Here is a 15313-nt window from a genome sequence, read left to right as displayed (position 1 = left end):
TGCATCAAGTTTACACTGTATTTTGAATCCAATTTAACGTCTTTTTATGCATCCATTTTGTGTCAGTTTTTGCATCTAGTCTTACGCCAGGTTTTGTATCTAGTCTTACACTAGTTTTTGCTTCTATTTTTGCACCAGCTTTGGTGCCTATCTTTGCACCATGTGTTGAATTTGATTTAGCACCAAATTTTGCATCCATTTTTGTGCCCATTTTTGCATCTTTTTTTGGACCATTTTTTACATCCACATTTACGTTTGATTTGTCTCCATTTTTCCCATCTCATTTTGCACCATATTTTGCGTCATTTGTTTCATCCAATTTTGCATCATTTTTAACACCATCTCTTGCATCTAACGTTACATCATTTTGAGCATCCAAATTTGCATTTATAATTGCATCTTATGTTGAGTCATGTGTTGTGTCCACCTTTGCATCTTATTTTGTGTCTAATGGTACATTCAATTTAGAGCCATTTTTTACGTCTACTTTTGTATTTGTTTTTGCACCAAGTTTTGCATCCAATTTTAAGCTATTTTATGCCCCTTTTTGCACCATTTTTTTGTGTCTACTTGTGTCCAATGTTGCACCATTATTTACACAGACTTTTTCATCCAATTTTGCATTTTTTTGGTGTCTAGTTTTACATCGTTTTCACCATCCAAATTTGCATATTTTTTTGCCTCATTTTGTGTCCACATTTGCATATAATTCTGTGTCTGAGTTCGAGCCTAAATTTGCATGTGATTAGGAATCATTTTTTACATCCAATATGGCATCCTTGGTTTCACCTTTTTTCAGCCCCATTTTGCATCTTGTTTTATGTCTTTTCTTACATCTTTTTTTTTTTTCCTTTTTTGCACCCAAGTTTGCATCCCAAATTTACACCATTATTTGCATCATCATTTGGCATATTAATTTGTAACGTTTTTTGCTTCTTTTTAACGCTCAACTTTGCATCTTATTTTACATCTAGTTGTTGTCTTTTTTTGCATCTAATTTGGTGCCCATTTATGTGTCCTTGTTTTTGCCCAATTTGATATCCTTTTGTATGCCATGTTTTGTTCCCTTCTTTGTGTCAACTATTGCACAATGTTTCACTTCTAATTTAAAACACTTTGTATGTCAATTGTTTGCATTTTGTATTAATTCCTAGTTTAACATCCAATTTTACTTTCAATTTTGCATCCATGGTTACATCCGCATTTGACTTCTTATATAGAGTATATTTTTCTTTACATATATGACCCCCTTTATAGATTCATAGTGAAATATATGATAGTTTCTAAATATCATTAAAGCAAATATCACAATTCAAAATCATTTGTAAAGAAATTTAAGAGAAATTGACAACATCCATCCAAAAAAATAACAATGTGTCATTAACAATTTTCAAAACATGTATAAAATAGCAACATAATACTAATAAAATCACTATTATTTTTAATCAAAACAAGTAAAATTCAAATATGATTAACAAATCAAAATATTTCATGAATATCGTTATTCTACGATAAATTAACAACATACATAAATCAAATTCATCGTATGATTACAAAATCAAAATGTCTCATTGATATAGGGTAAATTCACAACACCCATCTAAACATAACAATGTCATTCTACACAATAATTTCTTCATAAAAAACAATGCATGTGCATGCCTAGCTACCACCACCAAGATCATCCTCATGATCATCTTGACCATCCTCATTACTCTGATCCACATCATCACCAACACCGCAACTATCATCATCATCTCCTCCTTCACCACCATCATCCTCATCCTCATCCTCATCATCTCCTGATATATGTTGAACATAATTTGGATCATCGTCTTAGCAATCATTACCTATAGCATTATGACAAAAAAAATCAATATTACATGTTAGTATTAATTACATAACACAACACATGTTTTTGTTATACAATGTTAACCATAAAATGAGGTAAGATATAATATCTAATAGTACTAAAAAATAAAATGAAAATATGGTCTAAAAGTATATTGGAAATCCAACTAAGATTACATACCATAGAGTCCATCCAAACAACAAATTCAACCCATCTCTTTTGCTGCAGCACCTCCTTTTCCAAATGATTTGGAGGTCTTCCATATTTTAGTTCCTATCAATTAGTAAATAGGGAGAAATTAGATAACAATGACTTTCTTCTAGTACAAAATTTATTAAAAAAATATCACATGTTTAATATACTTACAAAGGTTGTTATCAGTGCTTTTAAACCTTTTTGGCCACTATGATGAGTGACTTTTGTCTTGGTTAACCTCGCCTTGGATGCCTTGTCCTTAAACATAAACCAATTCAATTTATTTTCACACAAATACATGTCTAAGATACTTATAAGTATTAATACATTCTAAATAATGTTTAATGAAAAATTCAATACCTGAATTTTTATTTCATATATCTTATTTATAACATTTTAATTATTACAATAATACTCTTGTTACCAGATATTGTCAGAAGAAATCTTACAAGACCGCTACCTAAGAACATTGGACAGTTGAATGCATTAGTTAACATGTTTGAAGAATTCTATCTTCAAATCTAGATCCATCTCATGTGATTCCCGTATGTGGTATAAATTGTCTTGAAGGTACCTGCATCATTCGACACAAAGCTATTCAGCACAATCGTTAACAAAAAACATCACAACTGCACAATATGAACGGTGCATCAAAATTGGCATTCACACGTCTAAGGTCTTTTTAGCATATCTGGTGTGGGTATAAAAGGTTTCCATTAAATCTCGTAAGCCTTTTTAACTATTATAAATAAACCACTAAAGTAAAACAAACAAATCAGTTATAAGAACTGAAAAGAAAGCTTGAAAAAAGATTAACATTTTCTAAAAGGCAAACACTAGAACACACTTCAAAATACTTTTCCTAAAATACTTCTTCAACCTGGCATCAAATTTGAAGGGCATGGTCATATTTCAATATGAAGTCATACTATATTTTCAACCCTTCTATGTTGGCAAGTTAAAACTAATGTTCCACCAAGACTCCGGGATAGGCAGATGCATGTCTGGGGTGATGCGCAGGGGGGGCGTGTGAGAGTACCCTCAAATTTTAGGTAAAATTAGGGGGCAGGGGGATATGGGGGTATATAATTTTTTTAATATATATATATATATATATATATATTCAATAATGAAAGCATAAATACATTGATCCGTACATGATTGAATTAAATAATGAAATACACTGATCCATACTCATCATTCATACTAATACATACATCATTCATTCATACACCACGAGATTCAATAATGAACTAGATTGATCCATATTCATCATTCATTATTCAACATTCTAGAATCTAAATTGATTTAAAAATTAAATTCATCATTCATCATTCTAAATTGATTTAAAATTTAAATTCGTGATTCTAGAATCTAATTAGTACTAACCAAAATAGACTATAGTAGATACTTAAGCCTGAAGATTGGAATAGTAAATTGATATAACTCAAACTCAAAAAAAGTAAAGAGTGAAAGTCAAAGAATCAGTCTAAGGTCATCCATATCTAAAGTCAAGACTCGAAAGTTAAAACTGACGATTAAAAATGGCCAATGAGCATTTTAGGAGTGCCATGGAGGAGGAGGTGCAACAGTTAACTGGTAAGTCAAATAGTGTTGCGCAGCAAGCTGAGTAGACATAAGCTTGGTAACTCGAATGAGTGAGTTAGAGATTGCAAATTAGTTTAGGTTTTGATATTTGTTATGTGTTGTTCTTTTTAATTTTAATTTTTTTTTATGGTTGTTTTATAATTTTTTTTAATTTCTATATTACAACAGTTACTAGAAAAAAAATTAAGCAGAACATGGCCCCCCTCAAAAGGGGTGCTTTTGGGCTTGGTGCTCTTGATTAAATGGTAGTTCCAAACCCTTATATATAATAGAGCCCAATGGAAACATCGCAATTCGCTCATTCCTGAAATCCTAAAAATTGTTATGTCTGATGCATTTTGAGTGGAATCTGAAATTTACTATCTCCATATGAAATAAAATGAAGTCAGAACCACTCTCAAACATCCTAAGTCAATTAATAGGGCCCTAGGGTTGAATGTTGAGCTTTCCCACTCATAAATTATTGTTTCAAGCAAAATTAAGGGGGAGCACTTAGCCCTTTTTTAGGGGAGCTGCCCAGAAGCACCCCTTTTGGGGAAACACATCCCCACAGTAGGGAAACGTTTCCCCCTGCGTCTCCCTGTGTCTCCCTAAAAGGGGGCGTGGGGAAACGTGTCCCTGGGCATCTTCCCATCCTAGGTGTGTGGGAAGCGTGGATACGTGCACCCCACCATAGGGGACACATCCTCATGGAACACTGGTTAAAATAAACTATTGTTTTCTTACAAAAGCAAAAAATGGATCAAAATTTTAACTATTTCGTATTTTATGTTTAGCACAATTGCAAGTCGTGTGGTAGTACTAAAATAGGATAGATAAACAGCAGTGTTTTTTATAATCACTACATAGTCGAATTCCTATCAATCTTATGTGGAAATGATGTAGCTTGAAGTATCTAAATGCAGTACCAAAGTAGAATTGATACCAATAACCAAACAAGGCAGTGACAGCACAAACAAAATTTGTTGTAGCATCAAACTACAGAACTGTATTATCTAAATTTTTTCCTGGTAGCACTCTCATTTCCGTAAAATGTTTTTAATTCCAATGAACAAAGACTTGCCTGACTCGATAACGAAATTGTGTTCCTTTGACATCAAGGATTTAGAAAAGAATTTAAAAAGAACCAATCATAGTAGAAGGATCATTACAGGATCTAAATACTAAAAAATAATCACCATAAAAGAACACTAAACATTAAAAGTTAAAACTAAAGATTAGAGTATCTAAAGAATAGAACCTAATTATTGACAAAAACTAGACATTAAATGAAGGATCGTGGGATCTATGACCCAGTGCCGATAAGAATACAAAATCAACTTCTGCATTCCCCTCATGACCCATCTGGATATGGACTTAAGGAGACCATAACCAATCTTAATAGATTAATTACAGGATGTAACTGCACAAGCCTAGTACTCCATGAGTCTATCCCCCATCTGCTTATACTAGATATGAACAACACGTTTGTAGAAAGTTAGAAAAATACATTGTACAATCAGGTTGAACTCAATACAGATTCAATTGGACCTACAACACATTCCAACCACAAAGCTGGAAAGAGCACAATAAAAATAAAAGCAAACATTGAATCTTATCACTGTTGTGGATTTTGTCCTTAGAATGACATGAGACATTCCAAATATGATGCCCAATCTGATATGTTGGCTCTTCTAGCATGGATGCAAAGAGAAAGCAATTACAGTGCTTGATCTGTTTTTTATAATATAAGACTATATTTTGCTAAGAAAACAAAGGTATACAAAAAAGCCCACATGCATTACATATCGAATATCATTCCTTCGGGAAAGCCCTAAAAGCCAAGTGTATGTGGAGACTAATATCAAAAGAGGACCTCTGGAATCAGATTCACATTCAGAGATATATTGAGCCCAATTCAGCAGAAGACTGGATTGGAAACCCAAACAAGTCAATCAACAATGCATCCATATTATTGAAAGTACTGACTATAACATTCCCTTTAATAGGCAGATTGCTGGCATGGAAGGTTTGCAATGAGGCTAAGGCGAAGATCAGTATAGACCCATGGATAAGCAGTGGAGCTGAGTACAAGCTGCCAGAAGCAGTGATAAACTCTCTTCAATCTAGACCAGGCAGCTGGACCAGGAAACTCCTCCATTTGCTAGCAGGATTGGAATAGCGCTGAACAGAGAGACGACTCAAAGGCCAAGAAAATATTCAATCAAAAGGATTTATAAACAAATCAAAAGTGTGCCATGCCTATATAAAAGACTCTGATGATGAACATGTCTGGTCTAAAATCCAGCCTTGGGGATTTACACTCCAAAGTTAGGATAAGAATCGTGTACCCTGGACAGACCAGAATGCACACTCTCATGGTGGAAGCGCATCTGGATAAGAACCTTTCAAAAGTTCATTATTTACATGCAGTTGGCAATCTTAAATAGAGCACCCACATAGGAAGTTCTTAAGAGAAGAAATGGATCAAGTCCAAGCAAATGTATCATGTGTAAAAGAGTTGAAAAGAACATAGACCACTTACTGATATTCTGTCCTTAATAAAGGAAATCTGGATGGTTTGACAAGGATAAAGGACTGTGGACAAGGAGGTTATGCTGAAGAGTGCTCTAAAAAGTGGTAGCAAAACTCAGTCCTCAAAGGCCTTCCTCTAATAGTATCATGGGGAATCTAGAAAGATAGAAATGTTGAAATCTTTGAAGACAGGTATATAACTCTTTCAATGTGCCTTCCAAGATCAGTCAATCTTCTCAAACTTCAAAGCTTTTTCATCAACCCCAACACAGAAAAAGTTGATTCGTGCTCCTATGGACAAATCTGGAACATGGGGATTACTTTGATGGAGCTAGTCAAGGTACCCCCCCAAAAAAGGGAAGCCATACGTGTTCTCTATCTCAATAACTCTCACTGTATCAGATTTAAAACAGATTTAGGTGAGGATCAAATAACTACACCGAGCTTATTTCCCTAACAATACTCTAAATTGTTTCCATACCCTTTCCTGCCAACAGTTGTGTTACCATCAACATTAGCATGGCAATGTTCTACTTTAGCCGATCCAACCTATCCCTAGGACTTTCTTCTTCAACTTCTTCATGAGGACCCCTATCATTGTCAGTGCTCTGCTTCTCCATAGCCCTAGCAACAATTCCTGTCCACTTCTTCTATAGTCATTGCAGGTGCTTACCTACAGGTCCAACCAAGTATATTCGAACTTGGGCTCTGATACCATAAATGACAGGCTTATAGTCTATCCATTTCACCGACACGAGTTTCCAAAAAATTTACAATCTACCACAATCCCTTTAAGTAATTGCAAGACTAATATAAGGATACAATAATAAACTACCTCTAGTTTCCTGTTGTTGGATAGATCTATAATGGAAGGCTAGAATGCAAGAGTAGATCAGCTCAATGACCACTTATTGGCTTGAAGATAATTACAATCCCAAGTTCTCTCTGTTCATAACCGAATTCTAATCCATTCCAATGCCACTCATTAGCATACAATAGATGGACAAAGGTTCACACATACAAGGGTCAGTTTCATCTGGTGGCAAGAATACAAAGAACTACACAATGCCACACGCACTGGTTCAAACACCATTCACCAAGAATACTTGAGATGAAGCCGAAATCTTAAAAGGACACCAAAATCAATGAGAGGAAAGAAAAATAAACCAATGATTTAAAGAAATGCCGAGCAAGAATGATTAATTCATTTATCCATCCAGTGACCACATTCCCAAGCGAGAGATACCCCCACATTGGAGCGTACAACCCTGTACAGGGCCTCTCGATAATTAAGAAAATCTTTGTACTAAGCAATGGGTTTAAAGAGCTGTTGGGTAGCTTCCTTGGATTTGTTGGGCTGTAGATTGGCCCTCAGTAAGCTACAGGAAGTCAAATAAAACTCTAAAATTTGACAGGTAGCTCATGGTCAAACAGTGAAATCATGGATTCATTATCATCTTTATGTAAACCACAAAGCAGGATCAAATCCAGAGGGGGGCAGAGTATGCACACCTCTGTAGATTTTAGCAGTCAAATTGCTGCACAGAGGCAGGTCACTTGTAACACAAACAAGGGGGTCTCATACACAATTTCATGTCTGTCTTGGCTGTAACCCTAAAATAAGATCTAAAATTAGATTATTATTATTAGTATAGAGTTGTTCTTCTAAATAGGAGATCTCTTGTATACTAGATTGAAAGTCTTCCAACAGATGTCTTTTTCTTCTTTTTCTTTTTTCCAAGTTTATAGTTATTTTATTGGGTATATTCGATATCATATGCGGTAAACCAAGCAGAATGCACAGACTTGGAGAAATCAACATCTGTCCTGGTTTCAAATGAGACCTGCAGCAGCCTACTTGGACAATTTGCCATTTCACTAGCATTTCCAGATTTTTCCAAGTCCAATTGGACTGCTGAGTTTGACTCTTCTCTTTGAGGAAACCAAGCCAAATTCAATTTCTCCAAGTCTGTCTTGTGGCCCAATGTCATATTTGTTCATTGACTTACAAGTATGACTCATACTTGCAGGTCAAATGTGAGTCAGACTCTCACTTCTCGCAATTCAAACTCAGCCATCTGCCTATAAAAGACACATAAAAAAACAAAATAAAGCACTCATTTTGCTTGTTTATTTGCCCCAATTTCACAGCAGACAACCTCCAGATCGTTAATTGTCCAGGATCCATGCCATTTTACAGTATGAAGTATCTTCTAGATTCTGTAATACCCTGTTTCCCCCCAGTTTGTAAATATGTCTCAATCTTACCGTGAATCACAGCATGGATGTTCCTCAACTTTTTTAAAACTAGAACAGACAACTTATAAATGATGTACGTATGTTTTGTTAGTTAATGAATATTCACCAAACCACTGATTAAAGAATGAAGCACTAGTACTAGCCATGATACTACGAGTGGAATCCGGTGAGGGGACTAGGAGGTTACCTTTCCTGCTAAGTAATTGACCTTTGCCAAAAGTCCCATACTGCCAAATTGCCAGAAATTTAAATTTGAAATTACTTCCGAGAAATCAGTTATTGAGGGAGAGCTGGGTAGTGGGGCAGCCAACCACTGACAGTTATGAAGGGATGAGAAGTAGCTGGATAGAAGGAACTGTCAACAAAAGGTATGGCAAGTACCCACCTCGATTTCCCAAGTTGACCCATGAATCCATCTGCCACAAGCAAGAAAAATTGTGAGTCTTCTTGGGCCAAGGAAGGGGGATGCACGTGGGGGGTTGAGGAAATGATTATTCCATGTGTGGGTAGTGTGCAGAGGAGATAGGAGGTACTGAAAGAAAGTTTACAAGGTTCTGGGAGCGCCCACGAGCGGAGTGAGTGAAAATCGCAAGTGGGCTCACAGCTGGAAGTTCACAGACATCAAAAAATGAAACTCATTTGGACTGCTAAAAATCATGCCCAAGGGTATCAAATTGGAGCTGGGTCCATTACTAGATTTTTGGGCCTGCTAAGATACAAATTTGAGTGCTGAAATGGGGCAGGAAAGCATGAACCTGACCTGGGCAAAAAGGCTTGTGAATCTGATGCTAGCTCGGAGAGTTAGCAAGCAGTGAGGGGAGGGCGCTGAGGAACTACACTGGCAGTGAAAGGACTCCCCTGTGCTGATAAAATCCAGCTGAGAAGGCATCTGTGGAATTCGTGTAAGTCCCAGGCCCAGTGGGTAGAGGGGTTTCTACCATCTGACTGTATGTGAAGGAGAGTAGCCTTCACACCCAACAATTTCCTCGAGAAAACCAAGTTTCCCCAGTGGTATCATGGCCTGGCTAGGGGGTGGCCAGCGGTGGACATGGATGGATGTAGCTAAGCCTATGGTTGGTGGAAAAAAGGTTCACCATTCTTCAGTTGCAGGCAATTAATATTCAGTTAAGTATTTTTATCTGTTTTCATAATATTTATAAGTGATAATTTATTTGTTTTATGTTGGCTGAATGGATGCAACCTGCTGGGAATGTTTATGTAATAATGATTTCAGTGCATGTACTTTGGGTATAGACTAACTTAGTACATGCACTTGTTCAAAGAAAGCCCTATCAGCACATGAGATTAAAAGTGAAAAATTAGATTACTAATAAGAAATCTACAGGGGTGAAGATTAAGATTGCTAAATCTAATGGAAACCAAATCATACTTTCGTTTAACGCAAAAGGATATGAGAGGAAACCTGATTCAAGCTTAAAGGTTTGCAAAAAAAATTGAGACCCCGTCCCTCAAAGGACATCTAGGAGCTGGGTTTGTTACAGATTCCATGTCCCTCAAAGTGTCAAATGTTTGGGCACTTCGCTTCCAATGTCATCAAAAGAAGGGGAAGGGAAAGCAACTTGTAAAGAGTACAAAAGCATCAGCTCAAGTGGATGAGCTTTCATCCAATCTCGAGATACACTTCTCAATGGTCTCATGCCTATCATCTGACATCATGTCTGATGTGGACTGGTATGTGGACAGTGGAGCCTGCAAACATACAACCTCTAACAAGAGTACCTTTAGTAGAACTTGGTGATGATGCCACATATCCAGTTGCAAGAGTGGGATCCATCAAGTGATATCCTTAAGCTTACTAAGTTAATGATGTTTTGTATGTACCTAGCTTAACTAAAAATCTCTTTCCAATTTCAGTGATGATAGATCCTACAAATAGGGCTAACTTTGAAGATCAACAAGTCCTCGTCCTAAATTGCAAGGGAATCCTATAAGAACTTTAGGGTATGATAGTGACAACATGTGTGAGCTTTGACAAAAGAGACTAGGTCACTTGCACTAGTGAATGTTGCCAATCTTGAAAAACATGGTGTGGGCATTGCCAATCTTCAAGGCTGAGAAGAAAGGAGTGTGCAAAGGTTGTGCACTTGGCCAGCATGTAAAGGATGTTTTCCTGGCAGTAAACATAGGTCAAGAGGGGTTTCTGACCTAATCAACTCAAATGTATGTGGGCCCATCTCTTCAACTTCCTTATCAAGTAACATTTACTATGAATATTTTATTGATGATTCTTCTAGGAAGTCCTAGACTTAATTCACAAAAACCAAAGGAGTTTGATACCTTTTTCATGAAATCAAGAATCAAGAAAATGTTGATAGTTCCCTACAACCCTCAGTAGTTTGGGGCCTTGATTCATGATCTAGTTCTGCTCATGTGTCTCTGTGTATAAACATGTCTCATCATTGTCTATATTTTGAATAGGTATCCTCACAGAATTTTGAAGGATAAGACTGGAGGAATTCAGAAGCCTCAAGTAACACATCTTTGAGTTTTTCAGTTGTCCTATCTACATTCATATTCCAGATGGGAAAAGGACCAAGTTGGAACCTTCTAGTTTGAAGGGCATTTTTGTAGGTTAGAGTGAAACCTCAAAAGCTTATAGAATATACATTCCATCTCAACATAAAGTAGTTGTGAGCAGAGATACCAAGTTTGAAGAAAATGCATGGTCCTCTAAGTCTCAAGAACCTCCAATAGTGACCATGGAGGCAGAAGAGCTTGCTATCCCAAAAACAGATTTGCAGAAATCAAAAAGATCATGAAACGCATACTTAGATCAACAAGCTTTTGGAAGTGCAAGGGGTGCCTCTTTACCTTCAAGTTCAGCTAGAAAGCCTAGATGGCTAATCTAGACATTAAAAGAGGCAACAGAGTAAGTTGGTGCTCCAACTACTTCCCTTCAAATAAGCCACCCTCCTAAAAAGTTCCCTAGTTATGTTGCACTGATATCTTTCATTATTGAAACAAAACCTTCTAGTAACGGCAGTAAGGAAGCAAGTACTACAAAATGCCATGATGGAGGAATACATCTCCTCCTAAAGAATGATGGGTAGGAGATAGTGCCTAGACTAGTGGAGAAGTCAGTATTTGACTCTAGTTTTTCTTACAACAATCATGCATGGTTAAGCATGCACCAGATAGCAGCATATAAAACTGCAAAGCTCGGTTTGTGGCTGGACGGTTCTCCCATTAAAAAGGAGTTGACTATGAAGAGACTTTTGCTCTTGTTACTAAATATACCTCTATCAGATTTACTATGTCTTTCACAACAATATTCCATTGGATTTTATATCAAATTTATGTAAAGACAACATTTCTTAATAGGTTGATTAAGGAGTTATATGAATAAACCAACCAAGAGGCTTTTAGGTGAATAGGCTTGAGACCCATGTTTAAAAGTTGAAGTAGGCCCTTTATGAATTGAAATAGGCACCATTTGCATGGCACTCCAAGATCGATGAGTAACTTTCAGATTTGGGTTTCACTGAGACAGATGCAGATTCTAATTTTTACAATTTGGTAGATCATTCTAATCTGCTTGTTTTAGTCCCATATGTAGACAATCTTACACTCACAGGAAGTTAAAAGGAATCCACAAACTGGTGCAGGGCAAAATTGGCAAGAGAATTTGTCATGACTTGAAGCACTACTTGCTGGCTCTAGGGGTGTAGCAAAGTGCAGGTGAAGTGTTCCTTGGACAGAAAAAGTATGTAATTGAAATTCTTAGAAGATTTCAAATGATGGGCTGCAAACCCATGGCTACTCTAGTGTATGCAATTGAAATTCTGATGAGATTTCAAATGATGTACTGCAAACCCATGGCTACTCCCCTGTGGTAGTAAATTCATTGTACTTTGCTGATTCTAATTCAGATTTGATGAACATCTGTATACAGGGAATTGATAGGTTTCCTCATGTACTTAGTTAATACAAGGCCTAACATTTATTTTGCAGTCAACACTTTCAGTACATGGTGCAGCCTAGGCAAGTTCATCAGGTTGCCACAAAACACAAGTTCTAATACTTGGAAGGGGGCAGTGCATTTTGCACTGAGATATGTTAGTGATGCAGCTTTTTATTCAATGATAATGGAATAGCATTAACAGGGGTTCTCGACAGTGATCTACATGTTCTATGCATGTTTTCTAACTGTGTCCGTTTATAGGCTCAAACGACATTCAGATTACAGTTTCGATTAGCCTTTAAATTCAGACTGTGCTACTTTCCTGTAGGAGAAGAATCTGTTAAACAAGTGTTACTAAATTCATCAGTTGTTAGTAATTAATTGGATGAATGGCAGTAGTAGAAGATGAAATCAAACGTTCTGTCCGTTTTTATTTCAGAGTGCTTTGAACATGTCTACAAAGAATTAAATGGTGAAGCAGACACCTTGAGGAAGGAAGGACTACAGTTGGCTGAGGGTTCAAGGTTATGAAGTGAAATCAAGGATTGTCATATCTTACACGAACATATTTCTGCATCCTCGAATGGGGATTCTTATGACAATCAGTATTTTGAAGATGATCCAAGTGCCTCAAAAGAAGAATTCTGAATTTTAGAGAAGTTACAGGACCCTTCAATCAATATCAATGCCTTCTTTAGGCTTAGCAAAGAATGTATATTTTCGTTCTGATATTTCTCGAAGCTTAAAGCATTTACAGAATGTATCTCTTTACACTCGGATGAAATAAAAGATTAGAAAAATTGAGGGAAAATATATCAATATCAATCGATATGTAAGCCAATAAATGCGCCAAAAAAAACACAGATTGAAAAAATATGCCTGCTGTGAGTCTGTGAAAGCAAATATAAGCAGCACCTCTTCTGGAAAATGTGAAGCGGAAATACAAAACAAAAAAGACATCGTGATAAGAGAATATGGGTTGAGAGGGACAAAAGAAATCAAGGCTTAGACTCACCTCTATCCGATTGCATATGAGGATCTGAACCAGCCGCATCGGTTATCCAAAAATGCACCTTTGTCTGTGCACCGATCAAGTCAATCTGCCGCCTGGAAAGAAAAATAGCACAATGCAAATATTTGCAAATGCGTCTACCTGAAAAGGGCGCGCGGCGTAAGAGGCCCTCCTGAAACCCCTCGGAGAAGGATATATCTGCGGACCTGAAACCCTACATCCGATATAACAACCCATTTTAAGATATAAATGTTTTAAAAAGTTAAAGAGCGTTGTCGCCGACCCTGAAACCCTACATCGTATATAGAACTAGCATTTGCACAAACCGGTGCAACGTCATAGAAGTAGTGGGATATGGAAGTAAGTAAAAGTAATATTTAGTAAAATGTTAAATATGTGTTGTATGAATTAATAATTTTATTATATAATTAATAAAAGAATTAATAGAGAAGGGTTATTATTTTAAAATTTAGGATATAATTATAAAAAAAAAATTGAGAGGAAATATTAGTTTTAAGATAAAAAAAAAATTAATTAAAAAGAGTGATAAATTTTAGGTTTAATTCTAAAGCCTAAATGCGAAAGGATATATTAGAACATCCTAAAAAGTCTTTTAAGAAAAATGGCGATTAAAACCTTTTCCAAATAAATTTTAAAGGTTTAAAGCATAAATATAATAAAAGCCGGCATATATATGTAAATAATAATAAAGAGGTCGACCCCATAAAATTACCACGTTGCATATTGGGATCTCGCGAGTGGCGTTTTTGTTTTATTGTCCATGACCAAACTTCCGAAGCCTCTAACTTGCGACTTTATTTACACCATATCCATTCAATTTAATTATTTACACCATAACCATTGCAACTTTTAATGTCCATGACCAGACACACGTCTTTAAAACTTGTGATATGAAAGGCGTGACATGGCAACTGTGATATTATATTAAGGTGTGCTATGATGGAGCAGTCGAGTCTGCAACACGTATTGCAATCGGAGGTTTCAAAGTGACAAGGCTTCAAAAGTTGAGATATGGCGGATGCGATATTAATGGCCAAATGTGGAGAATTAATGGTTTTTGATAGAATAAACACATTCATTATTACTAACGGTTTCTTGAGATTTCGCTCATAAAAGTCTTGGATTATTATGTAATCGGTTATTTGCTAAGTTATTCGCTCTGAATGTTAGTTACTCTCACCCTTGTGTTTCTCTTGACAAGTCAGTCCCAACAAGCATAATTCAACAAAAATGTCTTGGTCGACCAAACCCATGAAGAAACCTGTTGTTCAACAACAATCAGTTGCTCTTCCCCCTGAGTTTGCAGAAATGCTTGCATTATTTACCGATACCACATGCACCTCAAACACCGGAACATCTACCTGGGAGGCCACATATCAACTTTTCGAAGATGAAGAGCCGAGAGTCACAGAAAGAGTAGTCATAGCCGAAGATTCATACCCGGTTTCTGATACTACATATAGTGATCTAGCCAATTCATTCCTCCACAGAATTGTTGCTCAGCTGAACATCCTTCCTTACATGGATATGATCACATGTGTTGTTGACCATCTAAACATCGCTGACATAAACTTTATGACCAAGAGGAACACAATCATCGGCTCTTTCACCAACAAAGATTCGACTCGAATGTACCAGTTGTCGGCAGCTCAGAAGAAATATGATAATGCCTTCATTAAGAAATTCATGAAGGAAAATCAGGATCAATCTGAAGTCATCAAAGGATGGAGAAGAGATGCCAGCAAGCACAAGCGAGAAAATAAGGGTATGCATTCTATAACTTCTCTTGTCGGTCCATATTGTTATGTTGCCACTATGATATGTAGATTATTTGGTTATGTCAATACCCAAAAGTTTTCAGACCAGTGGGTACCCTTGATTGATGCAGCTATGTTATGGACAGGGGGACTGTTCTATCTAATAATTTAAG

At 36.5% G+C, this 15313-nt stretch overlaps 1 long non-coding RNA gene across 1 annotated transcript; it reads right to left on the bottom strand.

Annotated features, from left to right (window-relative positions):
- Positions 1–2027: 2027 nt before the first annotated feature.
- On the bottom strand, positions 2028–13547 carry LOC149162968 (uncharacterized). Its single transcript, XR_016261614.1, has 4 exons — positions 13366–13547; positions 2497–2621; positions 2219–2305; positions 2028–2125 (listed from the first exon to the last, which is right to left on the bottom strand). It is a non-coding gene; the product is annotated as an uncharacterized LOC149162968 (long non-coding RNA).
- Positions 13548–15313: the final 1766 nt, after the last annotated feature.

Source organism: Pinus tabuliformis, chromosome 5_2 (genome assembly GCF_031772625.1).
Source record: "Pinus tabuliformis cultivar Carrire ecotype Pingquan chromosome 5_2, CPIR1, whole genome shotgun sequence".
Lineage (NCBI taxonomy): Eukaryota > Viridiplantae > Streptophyta > Pinopsida > Pinales > Pinaceae > Pinus > Pinus tabuliformis.
Note: the sequence above shows the minus strand (reverse complement) of the source record. Positions and strands in the feature narration are given on the sequence as shown.